Raw genomic sequence first — 10,529 nt, 5'->3', positions numbered from 1 at the left:
CGAATTTCATCTTTTAAATGTTAAATGTGCACATAGTTAGATGTTTTTATTGGGTTTAGTCTATTGGGGCACAACCAGGATTAGAACCAACAACCTCAAGAACGATAGTCGTACGTTGAATCCACTACGCCAAAACTGCTCTAATTTTTTAATCTAATATTAATTTTAATTTACAATTATTATTTTGAATAAAGAAGAAAAATGTTCTATATCTATAACTGATTGTTTTGTAATCATTATATATTTCGTCCGTTCTTATTTGTAATGCTTTTGGGGCAGAAGTGAATAAAAACTAAATTCCCTTTTTCCCTTACTGTTGCCATGTTGAATTATTGTCATAAACAGTATGACAATAACTATTCTTAATATTTGTTAATTATATGGCCTGGAACAAAGAGTTTTGCTTGCGATCATTCTGTACATGTTTTTTAAAGTATTCAACTCAAACTACCTAATATCGTAAATTAAAAAACCTAATTTTTAAGTATACTATATCAACTGCTAGACTGCCTAAATTCGGCTCATTAGCGCAAATCCAGCGAATAATTATCCCGTAGCTTCAAAATACATGAATAATGAAAGGGGCTTATCTTCAGTGGATAATTTCATTAGAACTTACTTTACAGCGCCGACGTTGATTGATAACGAGGCTATAATATATAGAGGTATTGTTAGGAATAGTACAAGAGACGTCGAATAAAATTTTATTCATTAAAGTTTAGATTTATCAATTAGCACTATTGTTTGTTTGAAAGAAGATTTAAAATAAATGAATCTACACTATCGCTAATATAAATTTGGTCAAAGAACCAAAGGTAAAAAGTAAACGTTAATCGAAATACTTAATAATTAAAGCCAGTGATAACAAATTGTAGATGAAATTACTTGATATTATAATACAAAACCATTTAAGAAAAAGGAAAGTAATTATATGGGTTGGACGTTGAATTCGGTTAATTTCTTACAAGGTTCCTCTATCCCACAATAATTACCCATATAATTTCTACAAATCAAAGAGAAGGATGAAAACCGCACGTAATATTCAATCTTGCAAATTGCAAATTCAAATTACTTTCATAATGAATTTCATTTCATAATTTTGGAAGACAAAGAAAGTACTTTTTTTATCCCTGGCACTTACTTAAGTTAAATACAGCTCAGTAGTAACTAAAATAGTAGTGTTAAAGTGAAGAACTCAGGACAGGAGCCTGTATAGGGTTTAGGACATTTCTGTGCTTCTTGAAGGAGCAAGGCTGGCTTAGTTAGCCAGGATTTTAAGCACTACGGACGTAATAAGAGTCTAAGGACAGAACTCCACCAACCAGTACCAAAAATACAGCAAAATTTATCTGAAACACATATACTATTTCGTATTCTACGTCGAATATAGGTATAAAATATTTTACGTATATGACGTATTTTAATATATCATCTCTTGAACTATGGCTCAATTCTCTTGTTTTATGAAATATGGCTTTATTCATTGACACTGATGGTAATTTATCGAAATGTCAGCGACACCGGCCGCTCGCGGTTTTAACTCAACGTCTAGCTGATCGGTTTGAGCGAAACGTAGTGAGTATTGACCCCCAACGACCTTTAAAATTAACTATTGCCGATATAAATAAGTGGGTGAAACCTTAAATTGTGTTATTAGATTGATGTGGAGCTTCAACACTGGAACAAAGAAATGAACTTGTTATATTAAATGACTGGACATAGTAATTGAAACCCCCGCCCATGAGCAAAGCCAACACAGTCGCGTAGCTGGTCATTAAAGAAAATGTCCGCTAGATAGCTAGCTCTAGATGTTTATTTCCTATTTTTATAATAACTAAATACTTAAACAATATAAAACTAAACTAAAAACGTTTTATATAACAACTTAAAAACATAAATCCTAAGCCATTTTATAACTAATTATATATTATATAGAAATAGGTATATCTGTTATATGTTATAGGTAAAATAAAAAAATAAAAAAAATAAAAAATACGTTTATTTTGGAACATAAGATCTTCTAGGTATCACTTATTCCACGTCAATCAATTCGAACTTGTAGGCATCCCTACTCATCGGCAAAGACAGAGGGTGTAGGCCGAGAGAAAAAGCCGGCGTAAAAAACTCTCGGTACTCTTTTACTCGGTATCTGTTAGGTAAACAGACAAATAACAAATACAGGTTGTATATGTGAATGACATATACAAGTTATAATTGTAAAAGTGCCCTCAAATTGCTTCACAGATATGGATAAAATGATATTAAAGAGTAAAAAACAACTTAAGAAATTTGAAATGTACTTATATCAACACTCATGAGAATGTGTTTATAAAACAGCAATCATAAGACTACATACATCACAACTCTTAAAGGACCTTCATGTTGGTTCGGAAATATCTCGCCTCACAGTTAGTTCGAGTGCATCTTGACATCTAGGTGCTCTGGGAGAAACTTTGACGTGTTACCACATTATTAACTATGCGAAGAATTAATTTTAGAACTGTAACTACTCAAGTTACATGTTAATATTTTCGCCAAAACCTTACCGAAATATGTTACCTTATTAAAATAATGAACAAAAGTTCTAACGCAGACTGTTCAGATTCCTTGCGGAGTATGTGCAAAGTGAGTTTCTTTAGTATATGTCTCTCAGTCCATTACTACTTAGCATAATACAGGGTATAAGTAAATATCTTTACTTAAAAAAATAACGTGTACGAAAACATTGATAAAAAATTCAATTTTTTTATGTTACAGGAGGCAAACGGGCAGGAAATAAATTATCACAAAATTATAATTATTTTATACAAAGGAGTTAATTAAAAATTAAAAAAATTGATAAGTTCTTTCATCCCCTTCATTTTTTAATTGACCAAATAGTTCATGTATGTGCCACTGTCAGACAAATAAATGCGTCACAAGCCAAACGCTCAGTCCGATCGTGCCTCTCTATCACTTTTTCCGCGCTCTCACTTGCACGCTCGGCTCAGGTGGAACGCGACAACGCACACAAAAACATAACTCGTTTTTGTGTGCGTGCAGCCAGCGTTCATCGATACTAAATCAAGTAAAAACTAAATGACACAAACGTTCGTTGTAAAAATTAAATAATTGATTTATGATAAAGTATTAATGGGAGTTAAAATATACAAATTTTGGAGTGTACGATTTAATATAGCTTTTTATAAACAAATTTCAAATAATAATTCTGCAACACTTTTTTGGTCACTAGATGCTCGTCATTGGAAAAATTTCTCCCAGTATACAGTGGTACATACTGTTAATATAAGGTTCATTTAGCTTGTATTCTGCGGGTTTATTATTGTTGACGCTGGCTAATGAGAAACTTAGTGTATATAAAACGTAGAAACTGCCAAAAAAAGTTGAAGTGTAGTCGTAGAAGTACTTCAATTCCGTGGTTATTTTTTTTCAGTTCTAGTCATCTCTACGATGATCCTAATACTGCTTTCGTAAAGATTAAATATATTCGGAACCGTGCACTCAGGCGGTGGCTGGGTGGTGATTTTAGTAAAACTTGATCTTAACGCTTTACAATATGACTCCAGTTATACAAAGTCACACCAACTGTGGGTTACTATGCATAATATAAGTCGAAATCTTGTTAACAAACCAATAAATCTACCCCATATTATTACGGCATATTTTACAAGGATATCAGTAAAGTCGATGGTACAAATGATCAACTTGCTTTAGACATAAAAATGGCATCTAATAAAATGTCTTGACCAATATTTTTCAAATTCGTTATCAAGGGTAATAATAATATAACATACAGTAATATAATGGTATATATACCTTCTTAAAATACTGCTTCTTCCTAGAATAAGAATATAATAAAGAATTTACCAGTTCTCTTTGGATGATACAAATAAACAAAGGAGATAAAGTTGTTCAAATAAATACCTACAATAACTACAAAAACTACAAAAGTAGTGGAATGTTAAATACTGAACTTTTCTTAATACATCTAGATAAATGGAGTTATCATTCCAATGATAACTCCATTTATGGTATGGATGGTAAGGTATGGATTATTCCCATGTAACTATGGTGGCGTAGAGGCCTTCTAATATAATAATACTAAAACTTGATTAATCAAACCTTATTCTATTGTTGCACTATTTAAAGATGCTGTAAATAATCCTTCTTTAAGAGTGTTTTTGCGTCAACCTTGTTCACCTTCTGATTCCGCATCGGCAATAAGCAAGTTTGACTATGTAAATAGTAAATGGCAACTGTAAATGACTCGGTCATGAATCTCAAAAAGAGTTTTGTAGTGAAAATTTGCCTCCAGTACAGTTTGATAAATTCACACGCTATTTCTATTTATATCCACAACAATACACCTTTTACAGTTAGTTTTCTTCTCGGATATGGAGAAAAAAGTCCACATAGTAGAATATGTCAAGACAGATCTGGAAACTCTAATTTTATTTAAGAAATAAATAGAAAAGTTATACCGACTTTGAAAAAGTATATTTACCGTGTTAGTCACGTTATTCTTTTGCATTAATATTACAAATTGGATATCGATAGGGATCCTTTAACATGCTTATATGATTTCAAAAGTTATCAGGCCGTTGTCATAAGAGGCTTCACATCTGACTATGTGGCCATGAGATCTGGCCTAACTGCCAAAACCTGCCAGATCAGGTAAAGGTCTGTTCCCAGACGCAAAACCAGATACAGACACAGACACAGACTCCATACTCGGTCAGTAAAAAAATGTCTTCTCGTGATGATAGAATTTGCGTCTACAACTGGTACTGCATATTAAAAAACATAAAAATTATACAAAAAAATATCAGTAAGTGGTCATGTCTGACTGATATGTATAAACACGTCACAAACGTAAGCATGTACTTACTAATATTTACGAGTATATAGGCCATCATGGCAATTTCTTCTTATTTTCATTTGAATACGTATTTTTTATAAAAACCGTATCTAAACAAATGCATTAAACAAATTATTAGTGCAAAATCGTTTGTTGCTTGCAAAATATAAAAAGCAAAACGCCAATTCATGGTAGACAAAAAACACTCAATCAATCTCAACAAAGATATATTAGGCGAGATATAAAGCCGTAACTTTGATACAGTGCCAAAATGCAGTGTTACTTAGATTAATTAGATTAGACAATTTATCAAAATATATTTAGTGAGCAAAAACTACTGGGGCTGAATCAATAGATTTTCCTTAAGGGCGTGGGATTGCACGCGATTTATATGAGATAAGAATTATTTATTAAAAATTGAACATTCACTTCCAACGAAAGCATTTAAATTTGCATATGCTCTTTTTAATTATCGCTTAGTATTGCGACAAAACAATGCAGTAACTTAACACACAAATTATTTTTCGATATATTTAACTAAGGAGGTCAAAAACAAGGAAATTCTATTATTTATGTTTCTCGTTTCGTACGTACTTTTAACCATTAATGTATATGTAGTTGTATTTTTTAAGGAAATAGCGAAAAGGTTAGTCAACATCACAGAAGACCGAAAAGCTGTCAGCTACCTAGGACAAAGAATTAGTTTAGCTATTCAAAGGGGGAACCCTGCCAGTATATTCAGAACTTTGTCTTAAGGGACTCCTTTGAATAATGTATTTTTAAAATTAGTTATTATTTTTTGCTTTATAAATTTATGTGAGAAGTGTAGTTAGTGGTATTTTATCTTAATAATTGACTTATGTTTATAAAGAATAAAACTCTTTGTCTGACTTAATTGTGTCATTTTTACTGCATTTCAGCAAGGGTTGCCGGTAAGAGATAATAATTATAATAAGAGAGATATATAGAGATATAGAGATCACATAGCGTTAAATCCCGTTTTATCCAGCTTTACTTAAACTGAGGTGTATTATATTTATTATTATCTTGTGTACAAATAACTATAAAAGAATAAAACAATATACAATGTTTGAATACGCTAACAGAAAGACCGCAAACTCTTATAACTAAGAGACTGACTCATATGAAGATAATAAACAACGTAAGGCAAATAAGTGCGCACATAATGGAGTTACCTCTCCCTAATATTTGATGAATTCTTCAATAACAGGTAAAAGGGAATAATATTCTATTTATGCCTGATTGGTTAATGTAACTTAATAAATTAATAACCAATATTTTACTTTTGGATCGGTTACGTAATAGGCATTGTTTTATACTAGTCAGCCTACTTTTGATTTAAATATAAGTGTTATTTGTTTGCGACAAAATTAACTTAGTCTAGTAATCTAGACTATAATATAATCCGGCGAAGTCCAAAAGCGGTGTTTTTGCTGAGCTACGAACAAAGGATATAAGCAATTTAATTATATTGGATTCTTTGTACGTTAGAAGCAGGTTCCTTTGAAAGGTCGCTCCGAGTTCCAATTTAAGGAAATTGCGTCTCCAAAGATGGCGGTTAAACGTCGCATCGTTTATTTGATTATCTTGTGGTAGTGTTTAAGTTTAGTCAATCGGATGCGATTTTATGACAATCTTTTTGTTTAGTGCATATCTGCTTTTCTCAGGAAGTAGGAAAAATATGAAAGACTTTATTTATAACTGTATGTGTACGGAAAGTGTATTGACTGCATAGGTCTGCTAGCTGTAGCCACTGTCGGCCAACAGTTATAAAACCCACATGGTTTGGTGGTATAACCGTTACCTCACTTCGGCACCACCATTGGATATATCTGAGACAGGTTTGGGAAGACTGAAGACTGAAAGTAAGCTTTTGTTTTATAATAGCAAAATAAATTGTTGGTAGTTTAAGGTTTAATACTGAGATTTGGCGTTTGTTATTTATTAATAAATAGATATCGAAAAATGGATTGTACCATTACGATATATAACTATGTTTTATCTGTTGTTTTAATCGATTGATGTTAGAAAAAATTATAAAGTTTTATCTAAAGGATGTCTTCGTCAAATATTTACATGAAAGCTTTTAGCTTTATGTCATTAAAGGCATCAAGCGTTTCACGTCAAAAACATTTATTTTCTTCTTCTTACTTGTGAGTATTAAAGGACTAAAAAAAGTCTATTGGTGTACAGTTGTGATTCAAATGCACAACTAGGGTTGAGAGTTGCGAAGCCACTAACGCTCGAACCCAAAATGTATCCACAATCTCAGATAGAAAACAATCTGAGATTGTAGATTGACAGACCGTGGCTGTCAATCCATCTTCTATATGCATCCCAATAACCAAACCCTACAAAGACAATCCATTTTTGGTGACGGATAAAATGCAATCTCTTCCCTCTTTCTTGTTCCATTTTACCGAGTTTACACTCATATTTGTTAACCAAATAAAATTTAAGATAGGATATTGGCACAATTTAACTGTCATTTTCAAACAAAGGTCTATCCGCGGATATCGATCCGATCTACCATGGATAGCTTGTATCGACAGATGGCTATTACAATTCATCGATTGGTTATTGGCACACTTTTTACAACATTTGGATTAAGATGTCTATCTCAGATGGTCAAAAATGGATTGAGAGAGTGCACTTAAGTTTCACACTTGACAAACATAAGTAAATGAATGAATGAGTGAATGAATGAGTAAATTCGGTAGGAGTTAAAAGACAAAATAGTGCAAATTCAGAAGGCGGCGGCTTTCAAGTGAAATGAATTAACGAAAGGGCACAGCAGCTGTTTCCGTCGACAGATGTTGTCACACCTGTGTCAAATTGCAATGCGACTTGTTAGGTTTATACTGTTTTCTCTACACGTCTGTCTTGGGCTTAGCAGAGCTTTAATACCCATTTGCACTAAAGGCATTAAGATCTTCGCTTTGAGTTCCTATTCGGACAGCACATTAAGGGAATAATTACTAATACATTACTGTCCTATCTCTAAATTAGGAGTGAAAGTGCGTATCCTGACAGGTCGGCAACGCACTCGCTAGCCCCGGGGTGTCCATGAGCGGTCACTTTACTCAAAATAATCCGCTTGTTTACCTTCTGACATATAAACCTATATTCTTTTAAATGTTAACATTAACACAGATTCGCAAGAAATGTATCAGATTTTTATTTTTAATAGTTATTTTGCGATGGGATTTCTTAGGACATTTAAATTAATATAATAAAAAAAAATCCCTCGCTATTGGCCAGACATAAGTTATTATATACATATATTATATTATATTTTTCATTTAGCTTATAAGCTAAAAAAATATAAATTAAATATGTTAAGTTAAGTTATATAGTATTTTATCGCAATCTTTACTTAATATCTATCAATTACGTATAAACAAAAACGTTTTTTTTTATAAATCTTGGCGTTCTCTAGCGATGACACAGTGGACCCACTATATTACTATATTTTTTAAATTGCTCTTCCAACTGCCAGCCTCTTTTTCGTTTCCTGGTTTACGATTCTGTTAATTTATTGCTTTTTTCTGCTTGCTTATTTTTAGTTGTCCGTATATTATGTATGCGTATTTAAATTCTGTATTTAACACTGCTTAATTTAATTTTGTTTTTTTTTTTTGCTTTTTAATCCTGTTGTAGTTACTTGCTTTAACATTGAATTTTTATCACAATACCTATCAAATACACATATTGATAAATTTCCTATTTCCCTTCAATGTTATTTCCTTTTCTTTGAATAACCTCATCCAGTGACCAGCCCCGTTTCCAAATGATGGCTTTTCTTCTCTCTACTTCTGTGACATGTCAATCGTGTGATTGGTAAATCAGTTGACGTTTGTTTCCCGCGCTGCGATGCGGTGCGCAAACTTTCCCAACTTCCTTGTTTAACGCTCAAGAAGCTTGCCGGTATCTGTACCCGTCTTACCGTTTTCTACAGCCAACTATTACAAGTAAGACTAAGTCGTCTTCAAAACGCTAGTGGTTCATATACGTTTTGCGGACGTAACAGATTAAAGGTTTATCGAAACCAAGTTCCTGAATATAATTGTTTATGATAGCAGAGAATACGGTCACCATGACATACAACTCTTTTTATTATGTGTGCATTTATATTTTATTTGTGGTGTACAATTGTGTTTCTTAATAGTAATGTTCAAAGCGGGCAAAAACTTGAATAAAGTCTACAAAATATTTATTCTTTACTTTTTGATTAGCTTGTCGGTAGAAATAGATGTATAATTACTTCATTTAATATAATTATAATAACAATGAAACCACGCATATAATAATGAAATTAACATACTCTATTCCTTACCGCACACTTAACTTCAACAGTACTGCAAACTGATTGCAGGAATTTCATACAAAAACGACCGCTTATTACTAGACAAAGCCAATTATCTCGTTCACAACGAAAATAATTGTATGAATTATCAAAACCGTAGCACATTGTTACAATCCGGTACGTAGTTGCAAGAATTGCCACCATTAAAATAAGCTTTAAAATAATCCCCAGTAGTTCTAAAGAAATAGTACTGGGAACGCTTCTTGAATTTCGTTGCCAGATGTGCACTAGCAGTTGAATTCAAGTTGACTTTTTTAAGTTAGAATGTCGAATTGACGTTTATATTTTCGGTAGGAAGTGCATTTAATGTAATATTCTGAAAGCTTTCATTAGTTACTAGTAAGTGAAGTGTATTAAATGGCAATCACAACTAAGTAATTAATAAATCCTATCAAATATTTGCCGTTTGAGTACTGAAGACCGACTACATATCCGATTGAGGATCTAAAACCTTTACTCCGTAAACGCCGACACAACATACCTAGAATCAGACACCCGAGAGGCATGTGCACTTAAGTTGAATACCTAAAGTGAACTACATCTACACTCCTGTATGGGGCATCTCTGCTTTTGATTGTTTTTCTTCAAAATCTATTTCTACTTCAAAGAATTGCGACTCACCAGCTTTCGATGTGAATTCGTCGCAATAAACCAAATGGTGCAACGATTAAGATCAGTGGTAATCTTGAAAACTGATTAATTCTTTTGAAATACAGATAAATGTATCAGAATTGGACTCCCATATTTGGCACAATAAAGTGCGAAACCATGGACTCGTAGTTCACAAAGCAAAGACGCAATTTGCTAAAATTTTTATTATAAAGGAAGACCCGCAAATGCGGCGTACAAAGGGATCTGAAAGTTTGTTTATTATTTCCGCTTGAGGTCGCCCCCAAATATTGGTTCACAATTGTCAAGTGAAAATAAGCTTTGTTAATATTTTACAATCAATTCGTTCCAATTCATTTTCCGAGACTTTGTATTGTTGATATTGTTATTCTTTAGACTCATAAAACGAAAGAATAAATATTGGTAATATATATAATTCAAGTCGCATATAATATATGGTCCTGTCAAACAATCACAATCTAGCGCTCCATTTTTTCGTCCGTTGTTTTACACTCTCACCACCCAATAATTTAGAACTAGTCTAGCCACCGTTACAAATAAAATAAAAAACATCTATTTCAAACTTTAATTAAGAACTTCTTTCGATTTTGCGCCATTTATTCTTTTTTAGCGTTCTTATCAAATTACCATATTGAATGGATTGTCGATCGAGAG

Source organism: Pieris rapae, chromosome 7 (assembly GCF_905147795.1).
Source record: "Pieris rapae chromosome 7, ilPieRapa1.1, whole genome shotgun sequence".
Classification (NCBI taxonomy): domain Eukaryota; kingdom Metazoa; phylum Arthropoda; class Insecta; order Lepidoptera; family Pieridae; genus Pieris; species Pieris rapae.
This window is presented reverse-complemented; position numbering follows the sequence as displayed.